The sequence below is a fragment of the Calypte anna genome, chromosome 1 (assembly GCF_003957555.1).
Source record: "Calypte anna isolate BGI_N300 chromosome 1, bCalAnn1_v1.p, whole genome shotgun sequence".
Classification (NCBI taxonomy): domain Eukaryota; kingdom Metazoa; phylum Chordata; class Aves; order Apodiformes; family Trochilidae; genus Calypte; species Calypte anna.
In genome coordinates, this window is record NC_044244.1 from 38,746,015 (window position 1) to 38,759,628 (window position 13,614).

Here is a 13,614-nt window from a genome sequence, read left to right on the forward strand (position 1 = left end):
CACTGCATAAATATTCTGCATTCACATTACTGAAAATATTTGACAGACAAGAGTTTTTATTAGTGCTGATTTTGCATTTCTCCAGTTACAGATCTAGATGATGACACATATAAACGAAAATATTCTTTAAATGCAGTGCAAAACATGTCTCCTTCTAATGATTAAATATCTCCTTCTAATGGTTACAAATGACAAAGAAAAGAGAAAATGGCAAAAATTCTGCACTGAGAGTAAAGTGATTTAGAGGAATCCATGAAGCGATTATTTTAAAGTCTCAAGAATGACCACTGATAGTGTCTGAAGGGATTTCAGTTTGGTGTTGAGAGAAGGGTTGCTTTTACTGGCCTCTGCCAAAAAAAGCAATTAATGAATGTGACTGCCATTACCTGTAGAAATGCAGCTACAATTCAGCACAGTAATGAGTTTAAAGGTGTATCTTGAAGATATTTATAGAGATATAAACACTTACTTTGCTTACTCTGGCAATCAAACAGAAGATAAAAGTTCTTTTCAAAACATCTTTCAAGGTTTCTGAGGACTATTTTTAAACTTTATTGCAAGGAGTAATTTACCATGAAGACCTAAGCACCAGTAAGCAATGAATCTCCAGCGTGATTGCTATGCATACCTTGTCATTTCCTCTGCACAGATGACCATCTTCACTTCTTTCACCTTCAAACTCAGTTCCCCCCAGTAAGTTCATTCCTTCTGTTTAAAAAAAAAAAAAAAAAAAAAAAAAAGCAAATTATGTTATCATTATGAAGGGAAAAAAGTGAAACAGACATACAGACATTAAATGCAGACCTTCCAATGTCTTTAAAGTCTTTTCTGCTGGTGAGGAATGTGCGATAGTTAGGCCTGTGCCCCCCTTCAAACTCATTCTGAAACACTGAATTGAGGGTAAGTACTACATGAATGGCACTTTGTAGAGGGATGACTTTTCTACCCAGGGAAGTACTGTGACTTAAGATTTCTGAGACTGCTCAGTTCAGCTGGCACAAATCTTGAAAGCACCTCCTTTACTTTCAAAGCCAAGCAATTTTGAAGCTACTAGATAAAATTTCAGCCGTTACACCTGAGTATCAGCCTTCTTTTCAGTCCTTTAAAATTACCAGATGGTAGTAGAAAGATTACATGTTCTCAGACTAATTAACCAAGTATGGTCACTGATGTGTCAGGTAAAAATTATTCATAAAATGTAGAATTCAGCTATAATTTTTTGATAACGCATTTGTGCCAGTAATACCTTTGCATATGTTTTGTAATCACATTCAAGTACAGAAACCACTACTTACATATGAAAATATATACAGTACAATGAAATTGCAATTTTTGTTTTCTTGTATTGAGATAGGGACAGATTTATGGGGAATGAGAAACAACACTTCAGATAAATTACTCTGGGTTATCCCAAAGAAGTGATGCCGTGACTGTTCTCTGCCTCTGCATCAGGCTGTATGCCAAATCTATTCACTACGTATTGCCTCTATTCTTCTTCAGCTAATTCTGCAGCTTTTTTATATTTTTTTTTCTTGAGAAAGGCTACTTTTCTCCCCAATGTACTTAAAATCTGTATTTATATGCAACAGCTTATCAGATGTCCTTGAAATGTTGTTCTCCTCCAACAACAGACACCTCCCATTTTGGCATTTCTTCCTCTGTGACCACCAAAATATGCAAGTGCTTCACAACTGCTGTTGAATGCTACCCTCACAACCTCACAGTAGAAAAATTATTGCCTTAATTTATAGAACAGGAAGTTAAAGAGACAGAGAAAGGAAACAGCTCACTTTAACTGTCTAAATTAAGATGATGGAGTCGTATGTAGTGTCAGCACATACAGGCCTCAGAGCTTACAGAGGTACCCTTCTTGGTATCCCTAAACCAATCTCAAAAGCCTCTCTCTTTTGCTCTCTCCATAGCAGCAGCTTGGAAATAACTATTACCTATACATGCATCTAAATTAAATCTAAATGCACATGAACCTTCTCTTCATTGCCAAGTCTAAGAGCTAAGTCCTGTAAAGACTGAAGAACCCTAAAAATTAGGTTTGGGTTACCCACTGAGAGATACCTGGCCTTGGAATGAAATAGAGGAAGGTGTCAGAGCTCCACACACATCTACAAGAAGAGCTGAAGAATTTAGACTGGTATTCCCATACTTGGCTATCAGACAGATCTCATACTGATACCTATTCACTCATTCCAATCCTCTCTTTCTTGTTAATATTACAGCTTTTAATAGCTTTTGGGTTTTTTTCCTCCTTCTTCGCTTTATGTCTATTTTCACCCACCTGCTTTAGGATTTTTTTTTTACTCCACAGTATGCTTATATATTTTCCCCACGTTTCCTTTAATAGGATTTTTATGTCTTTTGTTGATATTTCCACAGTTCATCCAAATACTAGAATAATCTGTCTTATTTTTCTCCTAGCCACCATCTTAGCACTGCTTTATTTTGCTTTTGTGGTCAGAAAACAGTTCCTTTTCTGCTCCTTTGGTGATGTAATACTTTGCTTTCTATTTAACATACTCTGAAATGTGCCAGTACATCTGTGTACCATTCTGAACAGCTGAAAGAATTTATTTTAAACTGTCACTCAGTTTATTAATAAAGAAGATAAATGCATGTGTATATTTTTTCTTTAAGTAGAATATCGGTACTGTACAAAAATGTACATGAAAATAATCTTTAGCCTCAGTCAGACAAGGGAGCCCTGGGCAGAAAAAAGTCCAGACACAAGATGGGACAGAAATGCAACAGATAAAGAAACTCTTCAAACTTGACTGCCTTAAAGCTGGATAAAGAATGTGTGTTGATACAATGCCATATTGAGATTTTATAGACACATTTTTCAGACTATTCCACTATTACAGTAGGCTACAAACTTGCAGATGTTTAGACATGAAGTAACTTTACTCAGTTATGTCAGTCTTTTCATGACTGGGTCTTAAATTTCTTCTCTAGGGTGTTAATAAGAAAACCTTCAATATTAGATTTATCATAAAAGAGCAGCAGTTGCCAGATGTATTTGTGTTAAAATATATGAGTGTACAACATTCTGAAAGGTACTATGCCTGTGCTTCTAGGACTTCCTTAAATACAGAATTCAAATTAGAAATGTCTTTATGTATTATTCTGGATTTGGACATTACTGAACATCATATGTGTTGATTCCAAAACTGTGAGTATGCCCTTCTTTAGCAAGAACTGTGTATTCTAACATCTTGAGTAAAATTCAAAAATGAGAAGGCAAACAGCAGGAGTGTGTTAACTACGGTATTTGAGACAGCAAAGTGATACAGGCTGAGAGCCACAGAACTGAAACTAATGCATCCCTAGAACAGAGAGTAAAATTATCCTCTCTACTTAACATCTACACCCTAGGATGGTTATGCAAGTGTGTATCTAGTTTTAGCTAAAATCACAGAGCTCGTGGTTCCACACTAATCCCATGCACCAAAAAAGGGCGCTAAAGATAACTTCAGTGATTAATGGCTGACAGTTGTTATCAATGTACCTGTTTTACCTTGATCTGAATATATTTTTGAAGGGCAGTGGGATGAGCCACCCTTTTATCGTGGCAGGTTTCATAACAATAGTATGGCTGTTTTAACTCATGATTTTTTTCAATGTAATTTGTACACATGATGCCAGTAGTGCAATGCAAACTGGCAAATGTTGTATAATTGACACATAATGCCCACTAAAATAAAAGTCACACTTCACTGCAGAGCCACGCAAGATTTTTACTTTATGGAAAGGAGAAATTATCCTTCTAATGAAGTAAAACTCCCTGAAACAACACAACTGATTGGAACCCCATTGCTGGTTTTTTTTTTTACCACTTGAACAATAGCATGCAAGTATATTCTGAGAACTTTTACGTGAATCATTTTCTCCATGCAGATAAACGTTAAGGAGCTGTAATTTACATTTAACCTTAAATAGACTATTTTGCTAATTTTTTGCTGATTTTCACAACTTATACAGGCTTTTCTTAACTTCTCCTCATGGTATAGGTCAGACTGCTGACTAGTCTTTTTTAAGGAGTTATAACACTTTTCCTCTCTGATATTCAAAGATTGATGTGTAACCCACCTATGTCATGGATTGAAAATACTTGTTTTTCTTATTTGGAAAAGTAAGATCTGAAACGAGCAGCAAACTCCTATGAAGAATAAAAGCACTTGCTCTGAGTGGTTCTCTTTGGAGAAGTGTTGCCTTTTGAGAAACATACTCACAATACTAACACAGCTTATAGCAACTGGGTTTCTATAACATAGGATATCCCATGAAACTTTCAGAGAGTCCCTTCCTCGTTGGTTGTCTTCCCACAGAAAAAGTCTTGCTCCAACTAACTACTACAAAGAACAGTAAAAAACCACACCAAACTTACCCAACTAATAATAATGCTCATGTAAAAGAATCAATCGCTCATTTCTGTTCCAAGAAGATTAAAGCATTTGTTCACTGAGATGTACTGTTAAAAAGCAACCAACTTCCTCCAGTGTCTCTCTGATTTGCTGCAGCACACTTCACAGTAGAACTGCTGACTACAGGTAACCATACATGTCTAGTACTTGTTAGAAACCTTGCTGAAAATTTCCATGGAAAAAGCTTTGGGAAAAAAAAACAAACATGCTGACTCTGTCAACTGGGCATTGTGAAAACAATTAAGGAAACTGTGAATGCAGTAGCAGATGTGCATGCTTACAGAAATTTCGTTCCATACATCATGTAAAAGGAGGCACATAACTCCTTATGGAGTTCAACTCCAAAGATGGAGTCCCTACCATCTTTGGGCCTGTATGGGGGAACAACAAACTTTTCTTGAGAGCTATGTGAAGCAAACTTACTGCTCTTTTATGCAAAATATCACAAGGGCCCAGAAGAAGTACTGACACATGATTCCCAAGGCATTGGTCAGGGAATGCAAGCGAGGTAGCCAGAAAGAACATGGCTCAGTGAGTAACCTAAGGCTCTGTGCCTGTGCTGAATCAGCACTTGCATCTGATTCTGCTTCTGATGCCTTTTGTTGCCTTTAACAAAAGAGATACATAACTTTTGAGGTAAACCTATCTTCTGGAACACGCTGAAGAAGTATTTCATAAAAGGAGAAGAGTTTGTGTCAGAGTCATTTTGCTGTCAAATGATTTACTAGAACTCAGACAAAACAGTTAAAAGTCACAAAGAAGTTCTGTATCTTTCAAATAATTGAACTCTTAAGAGGAGTTGAACTCTATGGGTTGGGGTTTGGGAGGAAGGGGAGCAGCAGAGTTTTGCTAGTCAAATAAAGATTTCCTACACATAAGTCAATAAAATCCTCTGCATCAGTACCTGAAAAGGGAGCAGGGATTAAAGAAATGCACACTTAAAGAGGCTACTGATGAGGTTACTTCTGTATCACAAAGTCTGGATTAGTCAACCAATCTTTCAAACACTCTACCTTGAAAAATAGTGTTTGGCAAAGTCTCCTGACATCTGCCACAACTTTATTTAGCCTTCTACATTCCCTGGAGGTACTGCATATGAGTTGCTCTGCAGGACCACACTAGAGCAACTGCAGACAGAAGGGAATGTAGACAGACATGCAAAATGTTTAAAATAGGAAACACAGGGTCTATGCTGAGGGCTACTATAACAGGTGTATATATACTGGCAGCTTATATTAATGGGGCTTCTGTTACACATGTACAAGGCTGCCGGCAGCCTTTTCAGAAGTGGATGGGTATTTTGGTTAAAGTCAGACAGAGTAACCTCGTAGTAACCTCTAGTCTGGCACACAGCCACTAGGGAGGACTCTGCAGGACTGTCCCTTGGTGCTGCATTGATTAGATTTCTTCCCATAATACATCCAGTGTTTTTGCTCAGTAAACCTTACTAAACAATTGAATCAAGAATAAAGAGTGAGAGGGGAAATAAAAGCTGATCTCCATGTGAAAATAGGCCATAAAATTAACAAGGTTCTCAACATCAAGTAATTCTGTCTGCTCTATTGTGGCCAGAAAATCAGAGCCTGTATACTGCATAAGCAAACAAGGAGGGGAAAAAAACAACAAAACCCAAGCAAAATTTCCAGAACTTATACAACATCAAAGTCAAACATTTAAACACACAACACCTAAGAAATCAAAAAGCTTAACTTTCCCTACTGACGTTTAGTTATTTCCTTGTCTATACATCGCTCATGCACCATTTTTGGATAATAGTTGTTGGAAGTGCACATTTTCTGCAATCTTTCATGGTGCTGTGGAAATGTTAATACACAAGTCTCCTAATTTCTGTATCTTGAATCATCAACAGTGTATAGAAAACACCTTTACAAACACAAACAAACAAAAGGCACACAGACTTATATAAAATGTGGTTGATAGACTGGGACAAAGCGAGGCTACAATGCAGTAATTTTTCTCCTAAGAACATTAGCATCAATGTACTGGGGTACTATAGTCCCAGAACACACTCTAATCTAGTAGCTGGATACTGAAGGTGCACTGCTGTCTGTGTGGCTGATTTATTTCAGTGAGGACAGACTGAGCCTGGCCAGTAGGAGACATTTTGAATGAACAATAATTTAATTACAATAGTATAAAAATGCTCAGAAAATTTTCACGTGAATGAGAATGTGTGAATGCAAAGATTCAGCACAAAGGTCTCTCAGACTTGATGAATTCTTTAATGACATTTCAGTCTTTTGTCTTCTGCAGCATACTACTCTGCCTCCTCCAAAGATAGCACATATTCCTTATGCAAAACGTTGGGCACGTAGAACACCAGGAATCTGCAAAATTTGGTGGTGGATTACCAGTATTTTTTGCTAGAATGATCCTTAGCTGCTAAAAAAAGAAACCATTGGAAAGTAACTGTAATACTGCAAGTGCAAATAAACAGCCCATTCATTTAAGAAAGGAACATAATTTTCTATCAATAATGAATCATCTAAGCTCTGAATAACAATTATAATGCTCACCTACTTGGTAATTCATGTAAGAAAAACTATGATCTTTCTAACGTAAACATAACCCACTACCAAGTATGGAAACAGAAAGGATGAATAGGATTGTCATGAATTCAACTATCCACACTGCATGATAAATTATACACTAAGTGTTGCATGGTATCTAAAGTAAGATGGAAACATAAAACATAGGCTTGCTTTATAAGGCATATGAGAATAGACAAATAATTAATTTATATCTTCTTTAATAACACAAGTGCTCTCAGAACAATCTACTATCCAAAGATGATAAATATATATAAGAAGACTGGCAATGCCATTTTAAAAGGTTCATAAGTATATCTAGATACCAGACTAGTTCTTAACCATATCTTTTCAAGCTATACATAATACCATAAGTGGGACCTGGTAAAGTAGAAGCAAAAAGGCTTCTTGCTACATGAAAATAGGTGTTTAATATCAAAAGGGAAACAAGGGTAATGAACTTTGAAAAGTGGCATTTATTTCATGTCTTCTCCCTGAAATAATTTAAATGGATGACTCTGATAAAGAAATATCAAAGAAGGAATAATCACACAAAATAGACACAAAAAAAAATTCATCACCACAAGAAGCCTAACACAGATAATGATGAATGCTGGCAAGCCTTATTGCTTCTGGAAGCCTGGGCATTGCAGTGCAACTGGGCAGTTTTCATAGAATCATAGAATCATAGAATGGTTGGGTTGGAAGGGACCTTAAAGGTCATCAAGATCATCCAACCCCCTGCCATGGGCAGGGACACCTCCCACTATAGCAGGGTGCACAAGGTCCAATCCAACATGGCCTCAAACACCTACCAGGAGGGGCATCAACATCCTCCCTTGGCAACCTATTCCAATATCTTACTACCCTCATGGTGAAGAAATTCTTCCTAATATCTAATGTAAATCCACTCTCTTTCAGTTTAAAACCATTACCCCTTGTCCTGTCACTATGCTCTCTGGTGAAAAGCCCCAAAACAAAAGCTTTCCTATAGGCTCCCTCCACATACTGGAAGGCCACTATAAGTTCTCCCCAGGGCCTTCTCTCCTCCAGGCTGAATAGCCCCAACTCTCAGCCTGTCTTCATAGCAGAGGTAATCCAGTCCTTTGATCATCTTTCTGTCCCTTTCTGGACCATCTCCAACATAGAATCATAGAATACAGGTCTGTCTCTTTCCTGTGCTGGGGGCACCAGAGCTGTACACAGTATTCCAGGTGCAGTCTCCCAAGAGCAAAGTAAAGGGGCAGAATGATGCAGCCCGGGGTGAGGTTGGTCTCCTGGGCTCTGATCACACCTAGAAGCTCACGTTGAGCTTCTAATACACTACCACCCCCAAGTCCTTTTTCTTAGAGCTGCCCTCTATCCATCCTCCCCAAAGCCTGTAGCTGTGCAGGGGGTTATACTGACCCAGGTGCAGGACCTTACACTTGGCCATGTTTAACTTCATGAGGTTGGCATGGTCCCACCTCTCCAGCCTGTCAAGGTCCCTCGGGATGGCCTGCCTTCCCTCTAACCACATCACACAGCTTGGTATCACCAGAAAACTTGCTGAGGATACACACTATCCCGTTGTCCGTGACTCCAACAAAGATGTTACAGAGCACTGTTCCCGAAACTGACTCCTGAGGAACACCACTTGCCATGACCTGGACACTGAACCATTGACCACAACTCTCTGAGTGCAGCCATCCAACTATTTTGTGTGTTTCTGATCCTTTGAGATTAACTATGGGAAGGAACAAAAACTGGCTATTCAGCTGGTACTAGCTTACACTTCTAGCCACTGCTGATCTGTAAAGTCCTTTGAAGTGCCCAAATACTGGGCAATCTAATTGCTTACAAACTACTTCCAAAAACCTGCAATCTGTTTTCAGGTGAAAATTCTAACTTAGAACTAAAAACCAACTACAAAATACACCCAAGCATCTTCACAAAAAAAAAAAAAAAAAAAAGATTTTTCATGGGGGTTCTTCATGTTTTTTGGAGCTTAAACCAACTGTGTGGTAAATATATGATACAGTTTGCATGAACACGTCACATACTCAAATGCAACTTAAGTTTTTGAGTGCCATGCACTCAAATATACACTTCCTATATATATCATCTTCTTTTCAGAAAAGGCTCAGAAAATAATCAAATGCTTGATAGTGAGTCCTCTGCCATTCAAAGAAGCAACTCATGGGACTATAAGATGAATTTCAGAACATACAGTAACAACATACTCTACCAAGTCTTTAATTTATGCCTTAGGTATTTAAGTATAATGAACTATAACCATATAAAGTTATCTTCCATATAAATGTGCAGCAAGTTCCAAAAGGATGGGTACCAACTTCACTTAAAACAAACTGCTTCAACAAACCTCTGATAAAGGCAGTTTTGTACAGGAAAGGAGAATGCAAAATTCTGCACAGAATCTACAGTTTTTCATCCTCTCCACTGTGTTTAGGGAAACTCTAGTCCTTTCACAGCCTTTGGTCAGAGCAACACTGAACAGTCTTTCTTAAAATCCTTGGAAAGCTGCAGACCTCAGCTGAGAAATCCCAAAAGAGAATTATTAATCTATTCACTTGCAGAATGCATTGTTCATATGTGTGCTCTGCTGGGGGAGTACATCATGTCTGCTATACTAAAATTGAAGTATTCTGGCCAGCATTGTCCTCCAAAGTTCATTATATGTTCCCATGTGCTGTGAGGATAACCAAAGGGATAGTGGAAGTCTCACAATCCTTTCAGTTTCTTTGTCAACTCTGAATACAGTTTGTGACATTAAACTAATGGAACTGAGGCAGGTCACAGAAGGTACGTGCAGACAACTCACCCCCAAGCACTTCATCTACCACATGCAGAAGCCTCCCTTTCTTCTTGGAGCATCTGTCTAAAAGCCACATTCTTGTGGCTCACACACATTAATCTGATGTGCAAGAGTTCAACTAAAAATAGATGGCAATAGAGTTCTGCCAAAAGAGGTGTCTGCTCTGGATCGTTCCACCAGCAAATGGTGTTTCCAAAAACTATGTGTGGAACCCCGTATGGCTGCTTTCCAGATGTCAGCAACACAGACGCATCTCAAGGAAGAAGAGGAACGTGCTGCCTGTTAAAATGAAATGTGTAATGGGAAGGGATCTAGAGGATCAGACAAACACAATTACATATAAGCCCTCATTTTTGCTACTTTGAAAAAAAAAATCCTTTGAGATATTGCTTAAGACACAGCTTATCAAAGCAGTAAACATGTTAAAGAAGTCTTGCCATGAATGTTTGTATTCTGCTTGCCGTGGCAGCTTTCCCTGGGAAGGATGTATTTATACTTAAAAATCACAAAATATACTATTACAGTTATGAATGCATAACACTAGGAAGTACTGTCATAAGTCGCCTTGTAGTTCCAAAGTGGTATTTTGAATTAATGGAAAAACACTGATTAATCCCCCAAGGAACCTAGATTTAAAACACTGAGTAAAAAATGTTTTTCTCTAAGAGGAAAGCAAACCTTATTAACTCCTAGTTACATTTTCAGAGAACTGACTTAAAATCCAGATGTCTTGTGTCTGTAACCTATGATCTGAGTCCAGATTATTTGTATTGAACTTCAACAAAACTTGCTTTGCATTGAGTTATTTTTTGTTACACAAATACCTATTTGTGAAGGCTACTGTTCAACTAAAACAAAAAAAATTATTTAAAAACTTCTACTTTTATTTATTGTTAGGCCAAAAATGTTTGAAATTAATTCATAATACGAGATGATTCGGAGAATTTCTGGCCCAATGCAATGGTTCTAGCAGTTTGGCAACTGCAAACATGGCTGTTTCTTGCTGAACCTTTCAAAAAAACCAAAGCCTTTGATCATTACAATGGGTGAAGGCCAGTTTCACAAAATGAGTAACCCAAGAGAAAGCTCACTTAGTAGAAAATACAGATGGAAGTGAAGATATAAGTAATATAATTATAGAAGCCTGCTCTCACTGCAGTCGGTTTTCTGCTGGAATACAGTGCTGATACTTTGAAGTTCAAGTTGTGTTAAAAATTGGCCCAGTTTGTAACACTGTTAACATGCCTGAGCCATGCAGTTTGCATTGTTATCACTAACAACACTGATGGGTATATATTTGCAGCACATCGAAGGAGCTTCAAAGTAATTTATAATCAAGCATTCATTCTTATTTTGCAAGTGAAGAACACATGTACAAGACCCTTCAGTGCTTTTGTGTGAATCACTGCAGCAGAGACAGGAAATGAACTTGAATTACCTGCAACCTCTCTTACATCTATCTACATGAGCAGCTTTCTGAAAGAGCATGGCAACTGAGGAAGCTGTCCTGAGAAGAAAACAGAAAGAAGCAATTTTCAGTGCAATCCTTTTAAAAGAAAGTCAAGAATCTGTATGCACCTCCTGCCTCAAACACCAAAACCAAACCCCAGTAAAACCCAAGAACAAAATAGTACACGCTGTATTTCTAGAGAACATCAGTCAGGCATGGCAATTTCACTGTCCCTCTTCACTCAGTCCATAACAGCAAACCCTACCTGGCAATGGGTCTTCTTTTGAGGACTTACTCCCTGTTATACAGTTCCAGGTTTTTCTTGCAGTTTTGAGATTTTGCTGGGCATGTATAAAGAAAGGCAGAATGAACCTCTACAGGATTTTCAGATGCTTTATTTTTACTCCCATATACACTGTTTTCTAGGTGTTTGGCACTAAGGAAGGGCGCAATGTATTAAAATGATTGATTGATTGCATTTTAAAAATGGAAGTACTGTTCTGATACTAGGATTAACTATTATCATGAAGATATGGCAGAATTTTAAACAGCTTTGAAGCTGCACCCTACTGTGAATGTAAAGCATCCTTCCCCATCCCCCCTTGCCCTCGTTATACACACAAACTAGAGTTTTTCATAAAGAAAAGAAGTAAATGCCACTAACTTCACTCTTTACACAGTGAGTACTGTATCCATAGGACCATTGTAACAACTCCATAGTGTCCTTTCAACTCCTGTGGTGCATTTTTAGCTTGCTTTCAGCAAACTTGTAGCCTCCCCCTCTTTTTTTTTCTGAACAACACTATGTGCTGCTCTATGGGAACAGCTTAATCATAAGCTGTTTTGAAGGTTTTTATTTTTAAATATCCTATATATTCCAGATGAAATCTTGGGTATCAAAGGGACTGCAAATAATATTTGGGATAAATGGTGTCATTTGGTGGCCCAGTATAGTGCAAGCAGGTTCTGAATCAGAGCTGAGAGAGCAAATAAAGCTACAGGGAGACCCTGCCAGCAACACGATCGTGCCAATAGAAAAGAACAGTTGATGGCATCTACCCAAGGTCAGCTCCTCAAATTCGGGAGCTGGTTTTCTTCCAGACACTGTGAAGTCACTTGTTTAAATGCAGCCAGTCGGCAACAATTAAGCGCCTAAATAAAACATGCAGATTTTATACTCCTTTTGAAATCTCCTCCATGCCACGCTGTTTATTTTGTATTTCTCACAGTGTTCATTATCCAACAATCAGGCTACAAAATGGCGGTCAGAGTGAGGCAGACATTTTGTAACTGTCTCATCAAAAGCCTCACAGAACAATGAAAATGCACCGGATGAAAAGAAGCGACCCGAGGAGCCAAAAGGAGCATGGAGTATTGTGACGGCCGAGCTTTTAAGCTAATTTTTTATCATGTTTTGTAGCAAAGTTAAAACAAAGCCACACTGAGAAGCAACCTGACGATATTCTACCCCCGAGCAGGCAAAATATAGCCTTAGAGGGCCCTTTTCTGATACTTTCACTTTGGCAAGTGCAGCTCGTCACCTATCTGAGCAAAGGCTCTTCTGTGCCCCTCTCTACTGTGTGCCATATGGACTCACGACCACCCATTGACAGCAAATCAATTGCTATAATCTTAACCACGTTCTCCCCTTGAAAGTCCAGACACTAATGTTTTCTATTACAGCTTCAGGAACTTTAGAGTCTTCAGCACAGCTTTTAAAGCACTTGCAACAAAATCAGCAAACCAACAGTCTTAGGAAGGGAGCCTAACTTCATCTTTGCAGATAACTTGTCATCCAAATTTAACTATTTAATGTGAATTAAGCTAAGGACAAGCCTCGAATTAATAAGCACATTCCTTTTTTATTTTTAATTGTGTGCCCACCAGACTGCTCCTAGAAGTATTAGCAACTGATGTATCCTAAGAAACAAATATGTAAATCTTTAGAAAAAACACATCCTACTCATTAAAGATTTAGGTACCTGCCAAATTTCACGTTTAAAGATTCAGACATTTTTACATTGTTCCCCGAGGAGAAAAAGCAAACAAAACCAAAACCAAAAACCAAACATACAATTTCTAAGACAACTTCCCTATATTTTTGTTACTGTCCTATAAATAAAAAATGACTGAGGGCACTTTGCTTGCATTTCTTTAATGGCACAAAAAGGCTGGGCTAATGTTATACTTGAAGAGGGGGATACAGATGAAAAAAACATCCTTGGAACTATATAAGGAAAAATAATTATTATTAATTGTAATGGATCTCTGATTCTGACTTGTAATAAAGAGCTAAAACCATTAAAAAAGGTATGGAATAGTTATATAGCCATGGTGAAAATACAGGCATTACATAAATACCAT

General features: G+C 38.0%; 1 long non-coding RNA gene across 1 annotated transcript in view; it reads right to left on the bottom strand.

The window, feature by feature from the left end:
• Positions 1–639: 639 nt before the first annotated feature.
• The window catches only part of LOC115599622, a 78,950-nt gene continuing 65,975 nt past the window's right edge, over positions 640–13,614 (bottom strand). The window contains exons 6-7 of the long non-coding RNA XR_003988545.1: positions 11,239–11,307; positions 640–708 (exon numbers count right to left, since the gene is read on the bottom strand). This is a non-coding gene — a long non-coding RNA (uncharacterized LOC115599622). The remainder of the gene's footprint in view (positions 709–11,238; positions 11,308–13,614) is intronic.